The following is a 14,575-nucleotide window of genomic DNA, read 5'->3' on the forward strand; positions in this document are numbered from 1 at the left end:
CAGATCAATGCTGTACAATGGCAAAGTGCTCAAATACCACCTCAACATATAACTGACAACCATTCCTCTATCTTATTATTTAATTTAAAACAATTGAACGCTGTTCAATGCACATTTCAATGGCTTAGCAACTGGAGAAAATTAAATCAGTTCTCTCATGTTTTTTTAATTTCTATCCACCTTCTGAAACTATTCCTTGATTTATAATGTACGGTATGAAATCCAGTGTTCTTAAAAGGATCAATAATTTGATCAGTTTGCATTCAAGGCCTATTGCCCAAACAAGTGAAATGCACACCCAAAAGTTAATATAAATTTATAACATAATAACTTACGATTTTACAGGAAGATATAATGCACACATTATACGTTCAAAATCATATGGAGCTTTGTTTCTGTAACATAATACGCAACTGAAAATGAAATTGCCTCAAATATCCACTTAGTGTGTCATTGCATACCAATGTTGTCTGTTATGTTTCCGTCTTTCATGTCACACATTTTTTTGCGCAGTTTGGAGAAATTAGAAACTAAATTATTTCATATGACTGAATGTAAAAGAGGCATTCATTTTGAAATAGCAATTCTCAATGTAATGCTTTCTTCTGAAAGCAACTGAGGAGATAAATAAAAGTCTGAATCACTCATGGAGCTGTTCTTACAGGCAACTCTTACATCCAGTGGCTGACGGCACAATCTTCCACACATCCAGTGGCTGACGGCACAATCTTCCACACATCCAGTGGCTTATCAATTTAGGTTAGCCCAGTACTAGACTTTCCATTTAAAAATAGCATTCCCACCCCCCCAAAATGATTTGAGAGCCAATTAAGCCCCATTAGCTGTCAAGGATATTGAGTGTCTGTGAACATTTATAAACATCATGGCCTGTCTTGGTAACTTGAACACCTAGGAGCGACAGAGGCTGCAGAGAGTGGGCGACATTACCTGGTCCATCACAGGTACTGACCCCCCAGCCATCGAAGGGATCTAGAGGAGGCGCTGCATCAGAATGGCAGCTAATATCATCAAAGACCACACACCATGGCCACCCTCTCATCTTGCTACTGCCATCAGGAAGAAGGTACAGGAGCCTGTGCTGAGTACGATGACCTCCTGGTTCAAGAACAGCTTCTTGCCATCAACCATCAGGCTCTTGAACACTGCACAAGACTCACCACTGCCCGACCACTGTAACTAGGATCAACTATGGGCTTTGTTTTGGTGGCACTACAGTCTTTGGTTTTGCACTATTACAGTCTAGTTACCTAGTATTACTGATTATTATCTTTGGTATTTTTGACTATTGACTATTTTTGATTATTGGTTACTGCATTACTGGACCTGTAAAGCTGCAGCAAGTAACAATCTCATTGTTCCATTGCCGGCACATTTGACAATTAAACCATCTGCACTCTTGACTCGACAAAAACATCCAAAGTTATTTCTGATAATATTAATCTGAATTTATAATAAAGACTTTAAACATATGATACAATTAATAGCTTTTAAATTAACTGCATTAAGTTAAAAAAAAACCTTGCAAACCCCTCCCTTCACAGCTGTTATTTTTACTTGAAGTGAAGCTGCCTGCCTGCTGGATTTGAACCAGGTTACTTTGGCACAGATTCAGCTGGCAGATTTCCCACTTAACTGCAAGATCTGCAAACATTTGTGTTTCCCTACAGGACTCCACGAGATGTATAACGCTAAATGAAGTTGTTCTAAGCTTCACAACCCTTCAGTTTTGTGTTTTGATGATGTTTCTGCACTACCTTTATTTGTACATGATCTGTGCCTTACAATGGCCATCAAGATAACATCAAACAATATAACTAACAACAAAAGATGGACACAAAAAGCTGGAGTAACTCAGCGGGTCAGACAGCATCTCTGGAGACAAGGAATAGGTAGACACAAAATGCTGGAGTAACTCAGAGGGACAGGCAGCATCTCTGGAGAAAAGAAATGGTGACGTTTCGGGTCGAGATCCTTCTTCAGATTGATGAATGGTCTCAACTGGAGACATCACCCATTCCTTCTCTCCAGAGATGCTGCCTGTCCCGCTGAGTTACTCCAGCATTTTGTGTCTATCTTTGGTTTAAACCAGCATCTGCAGTTCCTTCTTAGACAAGGAATAGGTGACGTTTCGGGTCAAGACCCTCCTCGACCCGAAATGTCACCTATTCCTTGTCTCCAGAGATGTTGTCTGACCCACTGAGTTACTTCAGCTTTTTATGTCTTTCTTCAATTTAAACCAGCACCTGCAGTTCCTTCCTACTCATAACTAACAACAAAAATGCTTCTGAAGAAGGGTCAGTCTGAAGAAGGGTCTCGACCCGAAACGTCACCCATTCCTTCTCTCCCGAGATGCTGCCTGACCTGCTGAGTTACTCCAGCATTTTGTGAACAAAAATGCTTCTATGTTTTCACAGAATACAATGTGTCAAAGATTTTTACAAGAGCAAAATGTGGGTAAAGTACATTCTTTACAAAGAATAGTCAGATCGACCAACAGAGGAGCTTACACATTTAAGCAGAGATTTCCTACTAAATATTCTAATTACTGCACATATAGTCAACCGGCGCCTGCAAAATATACCATGTGGTACATTCACCTTCAAGGTTTCTCACTCTGATGGACATGATGGGTTCATGTCAGGGCTTCAAGTTTAATAGAGAAATAAGAGACTGCAGATGCGGGAATTTTGAGCAAAGAACTCAGCAAGTCAGACATCAGGAAATGGACAAACGACGCTTCAAATCTGAAGAAGGGTCCTGTCCCAAAACATTGTCTGTCCATTTCTTTCCACAGATGCTTCTCACAGATGCTCAGTAACCCACTGAGTTACTCCAGCACTTTGCTTCAAGCATTATACTTTGCCACGATTTGAGACATTAACTAATGAACTAAAACTAAAAATCTGTTTTTTATGTATATTTGATTATATGATTTGATTATACAATGTTTGTTTATATTAATTAACCTTAATTGTAGTCCGATCCACTTATTGTTTCTGCAGAATTTCAGTAAATGAGCACAATTTTAGCTTTGAAAGTCCTCTGCAGCTGGGATAAATTACACACAAATAAGTGGCTAGCAGAGCTATTGTTTGACTCGGTGTCATCCTGTCATCACAACTATGGCCTTAATCAGGAAGCATCTGTTTTCTTTTGTTTTATTTTCATGAATATTAAACATTTTTCTGCCTCTGATGTGAAACAGAAAACATCTTTACTGATTAATTGTATATTGAATTTTTAACATTCTGAATCTAAATTGAAAACTGAATTTGTTGCCATAATTATTTTCACTCAAGCAGGAAATGTGCTATTCTGAGTCTTGCATCAAATAATGACCACTCGCCGTTACATTTATTACTTAAATAAATATCAGTCACTGCAACAACTTGCATTCAAATAGTCTCTTTAGCATAATCAGAACAATTAAAGATACTTTACAAAAGCACCACCTGACAGAATTTAACACAGTGCCACATAAATTGCTAAGAGGACAGGAAACCACAGGTAGGTTCCAAGAAGTAGTTGAAAGCAGGAAAGAAAGGTAACGTGGCAGAAATAGTGTTTCAGGACACTCTACATTTCCCTTGGACTTGTCATGCACCATCCATCCTGCGATTCTGAGGGAAGACCTCTGGCCACCAGGAGGAGCTGGTTGGGGAGGACTCTTAACATATAACATATAACATATAACAACTACAGCATGGAAACAGGCCTGTCCGGCCCTACCAGTCCACGCCGACCATTCTCCCTGACCTAGTCTCATCTACCTGCACTCAGACCATAACCCTCCAATCCCCTCCTATCCATATACCTATCCAATTTACTCTTAAATAATAAAATCAAGCCAGCCTCCACCACTTCCACCGGAAGCCCATTCCATACAGCCACAACCCTCTGAGTAAAGAAGTTCCCCCTCATGTTACCCCTAAACCTTTGTCCCTCAATTCTGAAGCTATGTCCCCTTGTTGGAATCTTCCCCACTCTCAAAGGGAAAAGCCTACCCACGTCAACTCTGTCCGTCCCTCTCAAAATTTTTAAAACCTCTATCAAGTCCCCCCTCAACCTTCTACGCTCCAAAGAATAAAGACCCAACCTGTTCAACCTCTCTCTGTAGCCTAAGTGCTGAAACCCAGGCAACATTCTAGTAAATCTCCTCTGTACCCTCTCCATTTTGTCGACATCCTTCCTATAATTTGGCGACCAGAACTGCACACCATACTCCAGATTTGACCTCACCAATCTTGCGATGACTTTTTCTTTGGCAGACAGCAGGGTGATCTGTCTGAAATTATTGCAATCAAACCATGTTTTCTTTAAGACGCTGGTGATTACGACATATCTGACAGAATCTTAACGATAGTGGAGTCAGGAGGTTTGGGGAGAAGGCAGGAACGGGGTACTGATTGAGAATGATCAGCCATGATCACATTGAATGGCGGTGCTGGCACGAAGGGCCAAATGGCCTCCTCCTGCACCTATTGTCTATAAGCAGATATGATAGTGGTTTTTAAGTGGCTTTTGGACAGGCATATAAATATGCTGGGAATGGGAGGATAGGGATCATGCGCCAGCAGAAGGGATTCGTTTAATTTGGCATCATGTTCAACATTGACATCATGGCCCAATGGGTCTATACTGTACTGTTCTGTTTTATAAAAGCCGCAGGATTATGTGAGTTCAGTCGATGCATCTGTGCATCATCAGCACCCATGCTTTTTCTAAAGACAGAGGTTGCGGGTAGGAATTGCTGAGTTTAAGGCCTGGCAGCCAAAGCATAAACATGACTTGTGCAGTGATAGAAATTGGGATTAACCAGGGAGCAAAAGTGGAGAAGCATGGGGAGATTAACTGATCATTGATTGTTGCTCCGGGTGTGTAGCTGTGGAATCTGAGAGGGGACTGACTTAACCCTTTCTCAAAAAGGGCACAATGTGCTGGAGTAACTCAGCGGGTCAGGCAGCATCTGTGGAGAACATGGATAGGTGACGTTTCACAGAGTGCTGGAGTAACTCAGCGGGTCAGGCAGCATCTGTGGAGAACATGGATAGGTGACGTTTCACAGAGTGCTGGAGTAACTCAGCGGGTCAGGCAGCATCTGTGGAGAACATGGATAGGTGACGTTTCACAGAGTGCTGGAGTAACTCAGCGGGTCAGGCAGCATCTCTGGAGAACATGGATAGGTGACGTTTTGGGTTGGGACCATTCTTCAGACTGATTGTGTTGGTGTGAAAAAGCTGGGAGGTGGGGGCAAGACATAGTCAGGCAAGTAATAGGTGGATACAGGTGGGGGGGTGGACAAGAGGTAGAAATAAAAAGACAAAAAGTGTGAGAAAATAACAGAAGAGGTGAGAATTATGAAGCCAGAGGAAAGGATATTGGTTGAAGGGGACAGGGGACGGTGAAGGGGGAAAATGGGTGTGAATTCAGATGGGGTAGAGGGAAGAGAAGGAGGAAAATCTTTCTCAACTATGTGATTTTATAGTGAGGTTTTGCTAACAGATAACATCGACAAATTAATTTTCTATATTTTCAATGGCAATTCAATGAATAAAAAAGATTTGCTTTTTATGTTTGCTGTCCCTAAAGTCAGTCCCTAAAGTCAGATATCGAATAGGTTTCATTGAAGTGCTTCCAAAAGATTAGCCTGATGCAATACCAGAACCACTAAATCAGTATTGCTGCAGTCAGTGTTTTACTTAAAAATTCTGCAGTTCACATAAATAGTTGCATTGAAGATATCAAGAACACTGCACGATGTGTAACAGATCAATTTCCATACGGTAAAATAGGCTTAAAGTACTTTCATTACATTGAAAATAAATTCTAAACCTTTATTGCACGTGAGATATTTTCATTTGTGTACCTTTCGAGTTACAGTGACTGGTGATTTTCCTTATATGTAGGGTGCTGTACGCTTTTATGTAAGAATCAGTCAACCTCTTGTGGCACTGCATGTAAAAGACCTAAGATGACATCCGGTTTCTAGGAAAATAACTGCAGATGCTGATACAAATCGAAGGTATCACATCCGAAACGTCACCCATTCCTTCTCTCCAAGATGCTGCCTGACCTGCTGAGTCACTCCAGCATTTTGTGATACCTCCGGTTTCTAGGAGACTATTTGCTTGCCAGCCACAGAAGCAGGTCTACAATCGCATTTTGCAACCACTCCATACTTTTAAATCTCTACTCCTACAACATATAGCAACATTTCCCTTATCATGTATCTATCCACTGTAAATGGATCGACTGTAATCATGTATTGTCTTTCCACTGTCTGGATAGCACGCAACAAAAGCTTTAGACTGTAACTCGGTACACGTGACAATAAACTGAAACTTCAAGAATCTCTCCTTTGTTGTCATACATCTCTATTAGCAAGTCTTCACCACCCTTCCTCAGTCAGCAGCACCACCATTTGGTTTACAAACATATTCTTTTTTCTCTTCAACCCTTTGCCTTGTCGACAAAACATCCCCTTGGGCGGTGAAGCTGCCTGAGCCAATAGAGCCTCGGCGACGGCACGGAGCCTCGGGGTGGTGGTGGAGCCTCAAAGGCGGGGCCTCGGGGCGGTGGTGGAGCCTCAAAGGCGGGGCCTCGGGGCGGTGGTGGAGCCTCGGCAGCGGCGGTAGCACTTCGGCGGCGGTGGAGCCTCGGCGGCAGTGCTGGTACTTCAGCGGCGGTGGAGCCTCAGTGGCAGTAGTGGGAGGTTGGGTTTCGGCGGCGGTGGAGCCTCGGCGGCAGTGCTGGTACTTCAGCGGCGGTGGAGCCTCAGTGGCAGTGGTGGGAGGTGGGGCTTCAGCGGCAGTGGAGCCTCGGCGGCAGTGGTGAGAGGTGGGGCTTCGGCGGCGGTGGAGCCTCGGCGGCAGTGATGGTGCTTCGGCGGCGGTGGAGTCTCAGTGGCAGTGGTGGGAGGTGGGGCTTCGGCGGCGGTGGAGCCTCGGTGGCAGTGGTGGAGCCTCGGTGGCAGTGCTGGTGCTTCAGCGACGGTGAAGCCTCGGCGGCAGTGCTGGTGCTTCGGCGGCAGTGGTGGGAGGTGGGGCTTCGGCGGCGGTGGAGCCTCGGCGGCAGTGCTGGAGCTTCGGCGGCGGTGGAGCCTCGGCGGTGGACCCCGGAAACGATGGAGCCTTGGTAGCAGCGACGGTGGTTGATGAGGGCGTGGGGGAACCACCGTGTGGAGGAGAGGGGAAAGAATAATGGAGGACCCGGTGTGGGGGGCTGCCGTGAGGGTGGGTGAATAATGGAGGCCCTGGGGCGTGGGGGGAGAACATAGGAGGAGCCTTCTTCAGCTGCCTGACCCGCTGAGTTACTCCAGCATTTTGTGTCTTCCTTTGATTTAAACCAGCAGCTGCAGTTTTCTTTCCCACATATAGGAGGTGCCGATGGGGGTGATGTGCAACTTTGTCAGCGTCGGATGTGGCGACTATTTGACTATTTGCAAACCTTGGGTGTGCAAGCAACGAATGTCACTGCGACTTGTCACATGTGACATTAAAGTATTTTATTCCATTCCTATTTCTAAATTTACCTAGCTTTAATAGAAATGGATCTGAAAAGTTAATTCCGTTTTTCTCTCCATAGATGCTGATCAGTCTTCTAAGTATTTCCAGCATTTCTTTGTATTTATTTCACGTTCCCAGTATATCTGTAGGTTTTGTTTCACTTTTAAGGAATCCAGTGATAGAGTCGCAGAGTTGCACAGTATTCTGTCAACCATGTCTATGCCAACTATCATGCCTATCAATACTAATCGTACTAGACTGCATGAATTATGTATCCTTCTATGTCTTGCTTATTTAAGTACCCTGTCAGGACGTTATTACTGTTGCAGTCCCTGCCACTTTCTCTGGTGGCTCATTCCTGAATACCAACTACATTATGTGTGGAATTATTGCACACACCCACATCATGTCATCTCCTTCGCTCCAGAGAAAACAGGTCCAGGGTATCCAATCTATATACTAGAACTCTCGTTTGTTATCTTGTTTGTGACTGAACTTCAGCCAAAACGGTACACGATAGCGCGACAATTTTCGGCCCACCTTACTCACCATTGTCACTTTAATGGTAAAAATTGTAGTTTTATTGAAATGGGTGTTATATTTTTTAAGTTATTCACATTTTAAAGTTTAAATCTATCCTAGGGAGGGAGGGAGGGGGGGAGGGAGGTGGGAGGAGGATAAGGGGGATGGTGTGGGGGGGAGGGGAAGGGGCAGAGGAAAGGGGGAGGGAGGGGGGTGGAGGGAGGGGGAAGGGGGGAGTGGGGAGGGGGGAATGGGGGAGGAGAGGGTGCTGCACCAATGCAGGAGAGGTTTGGGCCCAACGGGTCCACTTGGTCTAGTCACTCGTTATAACTCAAGCAGTCTAATCTAGGCAATATCCTTGGGAATTATTTCTGTACCTACAGTATGGACACCAAACTGCACAGAGTGTTCCACGTGCAGCCCAACCAATGCTTTGCACAGTTACAACATAACGTCCCAACTCTTGGCAAGCATGCACTACACATTCCCCACCACGTCTACCTGCATGGCCACTCTCAGAGAACAAGTGTCAAGAGTGTTTTATTGTTCCAGATAGAACAATGAAATTCTTACTTGCAGCAGCACAACAGAATATGTAAACATAGTACACTGTAAACAATATAATAAATGAGATAATATAATAAACAATACACACACACACACACACACGTACGTACACATAAAAAACAAACAAACAATAAGAGTGCAATAATAACAATAATATCTATGTAGTTCAGAGCTTATTTGCGGTGGTAGTGTTTAATAGTCTAATGGCTGTAGGGAGAAGCTGTTCATGAACCTGGACGTTACAGTTTTCAGGCTCCTGTGCCTTCTTCCCAATGGCAGGGGTGAAATGAATGTGTGACAAGGGTGGTGATGTGATGCTGGCTGCCTCTTTGAGACAGCGACTCTGGTAAATCCCTTCAATGGTGGGGAGGTCAGTACCCGTGATGGACTGGCCAGTGTTCACAACTGTGTTCTACCAGCGTCGTCACTTTCAGAGAACTGTGTACTTGTAGCCTATGGTGTCTCTGTTCAATAATACTTCCCAGGGCCTTGCCATTCACTGTGTATGTTCTGTCCTGGTTTAACCTTCCATTTAGAACTGAGATGAGGAAAAGCTTTTTAAGTCAGAGAGTTGTGAATCTGTGGAATTCTCTGCCTCAGAAGGCAGTGGAGGCCAATTCTCTGAATGCATTCAAGAGAGAGCTAGATAGAGCTCTTAAGGATAGCGGAGTCAGGGGGTATGGGGAGAAGGCAGGAACGGGGTACTGATTGAGAATGATCAGCCATGATCACATTGAATGGCGGTGCTGGCTCAAAGGGAAGAATGGCCTCCTCCTGCACCTATTGTCTATTGTCCAAAATGCATCACTTTGCACTTGTCGGAGTTAAATTCCATCAGCCATTTCTTGTCCACTTTCTCCTGCGCACTTACTCACCCATGTGCCTATTACTTGTCAGACTCTGTACTGCACTCTCTTTTCCAACTTTCGCTCCTTGATTCCAATCAGTTTGTCAAAGGGACCCGACCTGAAACGTCATCAGGCCATTCCCTCCACAGATGCTGTCTGACCTGCTGAGTTCCTCCAGTACTTTGTGTTTCCTCAAGATTCTAACATCTGCAATTTCTTGTGCCTCTCTTTCCCACTTTTCCAGATGATCTACATTCCGTTATAACTTTCTACAACTTTCTTCACTGCCTTCAATGCTACCAATGTTGATGTTAGGTGCCACCTACACTCACATCCAAATGATTAACATTTCAAAAACAATAAATCCCTGTGGCACACCACTGGTCACAGGTCTCCAACCTTCCTCTACGCCTTTCTGCCTCTTACCATCAAGCTTCCTTATCAGCCTACCACATGAGTCCTTGTCAAAAGCCTTGATAAAATCCATGTAGGCAACATCTACCCTTCAGACCATGGAAATCCTCTTGGTTCATAAAACTCAATCAAATTATGAGGCATGATTTCCTCTGCACAAAAACATGTTGATTATCCCTAATCAGTCCTTGCCCCGATAAACATAAATAAATCCCGACCTTCAGAATCCCCTCCATTAACTTTCCCACCATTGATGTAAGGTTCACTGGCATGTCGTGTTCTGTCTTATATATTAGGCTCGTATGCACTGGAATTTAGAAGGATGAGAGGGGATCTTATTGAAACGTATAAGATTATTAAGGGGTTGGACACGTTAGAGGCAGGAAACATGTTCCCAATGTTGGGGGAGTCCAGAACAAGGGGCCACAGTTTAAGAATAAGGGGTAGGCCATTTAGAACTGAGATGAGGAAAAACATTTTCAGTCAGAGAGTTGTGAATCTGTGAAATTCTCTGCCTCAGAAGGCAGTGGAGGCCAATTCTCTGAATGCATTCACGAGAGAGCTAGATAGAGCTCTTAAAGATAGCGGAGTCAGGGGGTATGGGGAGAAGGCAGGAACGGGGTACTGATTGAGAATGATCAGCCATGATCACATTGAATGGCGGTGCTGGCTCGAAGGGCCGAATGGCCTCCTCCTGCTCCTATTGTCTATTGTCTATTATCTCACCTAAAACCTGCACCCTTTAGGTTTTGATTCCCTTACCTCGCATTCACCCAGTGTGAGATGAAAGCAAACGGAAGTTTAAATGGTTCAGGTCTAACAAACAGAAAGCTAATTTTAGTTTAAGTGCTGCCTAGCAATTATGCTTGTTACCCTTCTCAATTAAAGGCACCGAATGAGCTACCATCTAGTCTTCGTGTACCTCATCTGCGCCTCATGTTTTACTGTTTTCATTATCGAGTCACAGAGTAATAAGGCCGTACAACATGGCAACTAGGCCTTTGTCCCATTTGTCCATGCCAACCATGTTGCCATTGTGGGTTCGTCCCATTAGCCCACATTTGTCCCAGGTCCCTCTAAACCCTTCCTATCCATTTATCTGTCCAAATAGCCTTTGAGAGTCGTAATTGTATTTGCATTTGATAAAACCTGTAGCTGAATTTAGCATCTCATACTCAAATATATAAGTTGGAGGCTTTACTGGGCAGATGGAGGAGGAAGAAAGAAAGATAACGTCCATTTGTTCAGCTTCAGATGACAGCTGCAAAACAATCGTTAAGTTTCTACTTACACTGCTGATATTTCTAATTAATTTTTCTTTAAAACAGCAAGTATTGAAGAGGAAAATATTTTTAACCCTATTAGAATTTTTCACAATTTTTAAACACAGGCATGATATCCTACAGTGAAAACCTTTATCACAGTGCCACCTGCAGGTATAGCTGGTCCTTTTGGGCAGATGTGGGACTGTACATAAGAGAGTGATCCATCAATGTTGACAAGCAAAAACGGGGCCTTTATATTGATATCAACATACTGAAAGATACATTTAGTCAGATGGTTCTATGAAATCACCAAATGTAAACCTGCTTTTTAAAATTTCCATCGACTTCCCAATGGCACGAAAATAGAAAAGGTGTAGAAAGATTTAAATCAATAAAGGGACAGAAAGGGATAAAATATCAAACAGAGATAGGAAATTACAAAATTAAAATCGCATGGAAGTGGGAAATAGGGTTGCCAACTGACCCGTATTAGCTGGGACATCTCATATATTGGCCTAAATTGCTTTGTCCCGTATGGGACCGCCCTTGTCCCGTATAGTGTGCCCGGGGGCCGCTGTAGGCCCGGACAGTGTGTTCGGGGAGCGGGGCCGAGTGTGTTCACCTAACGGAGGTTGCGTAGCGACCTGCCTCCCGGCCCGGGCGGCCGCTATTGGTGGAGCGGGAGCACGTGGCCGCCGGCTGGGTGAGGTCACATGTGGCGTCACCTTTTGTCCCTTATTTGGGAGTGAGAAAGTTGGCAACCCTAGTGGGAAAACCCAATAACAGAAGGATGAAAAATTACTTTTGAAAGTGAAGAATACATTCACCGACTTAGGTTTAATGATAGAAACCAAATCTCTCCATACTGACATAAAAATAGGATCTTGTAAAACAATGATGACTTCCTAGGCAGAGGTTAAGATGCCTTTGTTTGAGTCATCACTACCACGATTATTTAATTTAAAAAAATGCAAGGCTGACTCCATAATAGCAATGTGTGAGCCATAAACAGCAGTCGCAAAGCAGTGCATGCAGCTGTCAGGGTTATAATGAACACAGTATTGGATTCTTGAAGCTGCACTTCAATGGATTACAGATCAATGAGTGGGCTTACAATGCAATGTGTTAGATGATCATACTCCTCAACGTTGACATTCAAAGAAGCATAAATAGAGGGTATATGAAGAAGGATCAATATTTTCCAGCAAAAGTGAATGAGGGCAAAGATAAAAATAATTCACAGATATTGTTGAAATAACTTCGCTGGTTGCAGGAGACTTATGCTCGGCTCTCTTTCACAAGGCCTTCCCTTAAATAACCACTTAATCCATTGACAGTTCCTCTGCAGGTGCAGAATGTGAAAGAAGCACAACATTGCTCTCAATATTAAATCATTTGGCCACCACTCCATTCCCTTCTATCACCTTATTCTGTCACCTAAAGGGAATCTTTCTGTTCAATCAACATCAAATCATTGAGTAATTCCCCACTGTTTACTGGCTCGGCACCAATGATTGTTGTGCTTGCTCTAGGATCGTTGCACTGTGCCTCTCAGGATAGTAAGCAAGGTGTTTGACATTTCCATTTCCATTCTTTCTCCCACCAAAGGTGGTTTTCTGCCTCTCAGGGGTGATCAGTGGGCTGAACATGTGGGCAGTGACTGTAATCACTTTCCCTGCTGCTCACATGTTGATTCATTTTTCTATCGTTTGATTAGAGCCATTTTTGTTGTGCCTTCTATCTGAGATAAGAAGTGCTCCTTATCTCAAAAGCCCTTCCTTTCCTTTCCCAGTATGTGCACAATTCTGCCATGAATTCCTGTGCAAATAACTTACCTCCGTCTGGCTTCCAGTGTGTTGATAATCAACAATGGAGATTCAAATCTACAGCCTCGAGTTTGGCAGCCTGCAAGTTTGTGAATAATGCACAAACATGGTGAACAAAGCCATCAGAGCACCAACGGTTCAGCCAGTGTTGTTGCAAGGTCTTGCTTTACTGCAATCCTGGTAAATCATCATCCAAGACAATGGATTACGGACCCTTTCTGTAGCCGGCATCAGACCGTAACATGTGGGAAATATGCTGGAATTCTAATAACTGGAGAAAGTATTGTCAATTGGTACACTCTTTTTAAATGATGGCCTGTAAATGTCCAACGTTCAGAACCCCTCTGCTGAACACCTCAGTAAGATGGTTCAAAGCCAAAGTCCAAAACTTCTACATCCTATGATAAGCAGATGTTCCATCGATACCTGATCCACTCCTTTACCATGGCAACATCACTGATCTCCACCCAGTCTCAGTCAATCTGCCCCCGTGCCCTTCACCTTCCTTCTCCATAACCACACCTCCAAGAGGTCCCTGTGCTTTCTCAAAGCTGGCCTCTGTTAGCAGTTCTCAAACTCACTCCCTATGCCTACCTCCATGCCATCAGTCTCCTCTTCTCTAAAATCTACCTTTGAATCGAGCTTCAGTCACCTGCTCGAACATCATATATAGATGGGTTTTAATCGGTATTTAAAAAAGCTTTGTAAGTGCATGTTTTTGTTGCTTGATTTTGATAATATTATTACTGTAGCCCAGGGATCTCCAAACTATGGCCCGCGGGACACATCCCGCCCACCACGAGATTTTATCCGGCCCACGGCAAGCTCTTATGTGGCGGGGACTGGGGGCAGAAGCTGCTGGCGAAGGTTCGCCGGAGAGCGGATCGCCACCGACCCAGAGCCGGGACAAGGCGAGAGATCGCAGCGCCCCCTCGCAAACATCAAACCCAAGGAAACTTCCCTCCTCGCCGCTGTTCACCCCGGGGAGAGAGAGGGAGGGGGGGGGGGGGGGGGGGAAGGAGAGAGTCGGGGTAGAGGGAGCAGCGGGTGAGAGCGGGAGCGCGGGGAGGGTGTCAGAGGGTCCGGTGAAGGAGCGCCGCCACTTGCGGGTGCTGCTCCCTCTCTCTCTCCCTCTCTCTTTCTCTCTCTCCCTCTCTCCCAGCGCCAGCGAGATCTGCGCCGTTCCTCCACTCTCTTCCCCGTCTCCCTCGAACGCAGTGAAATAAGGACAAACACTTCCCTCCTCGCCGCCGCCGCTCACCGCGGGGATGCGGGGTTTCTGAACAACAACCACACTCTTGTTTGATCTTATTTCGCTGCGTTAGAGGGAGACGGGGCCGGGGAAGAGAGTGGAGCAGCGGCGCAGATCTCGCTGGCGCTGGAAGAGAGAGATAGAGAGGGAAGGAGCAGACCATGCAAGTGGTGGCATCGGACCCTCTGACACCCTCCCCCTCCCCGCACTCCCCCTCTCACCTGCTGCTCCCTCTACCCCGACTCTCTTTACCCCCCACCTCTCTACCCCCCTCTCTCTCTCCTCTCTCTCTCCCCCAGTGGTGGTTACTGTATTTTTTCTGTTTTATAAATAATTCTATACCTACAGTATATAT

The 14,575-nt window shown here is 44.8% G+C and overlaps 1 protein-coding gene across 1 annotated transcript in view; it reads right to left on the bottom strand.

The window, feature by feature from the left end:
* Window positions 1-14,575, bottom strand: part of naaladl2 (N-acetylated alpha-linked acidic dipeptidase like 2) — a 624,478-nt gene that overhangs the window by 86,137 nt on the left and 523,766 nt on the right. The gene's annotated exons all lie outside the window — the stretch shown is intronic.

This window comes from Rhinoraja longicauda, chromosome 13 (assembly GCF_053455715.1).
Source record: "Rhinoraja longicauda isolate Sanriku21f chromosome 13, sRhiLon1.1, whole genome shotgun sequence".
Lineage (NCBI taxonomy): Eukaryota > Metazoa > Chordata > Chondrichthyes > Rajiformes > Arhynchobatidae > Rhinoraja > Rhinoraja longicauda.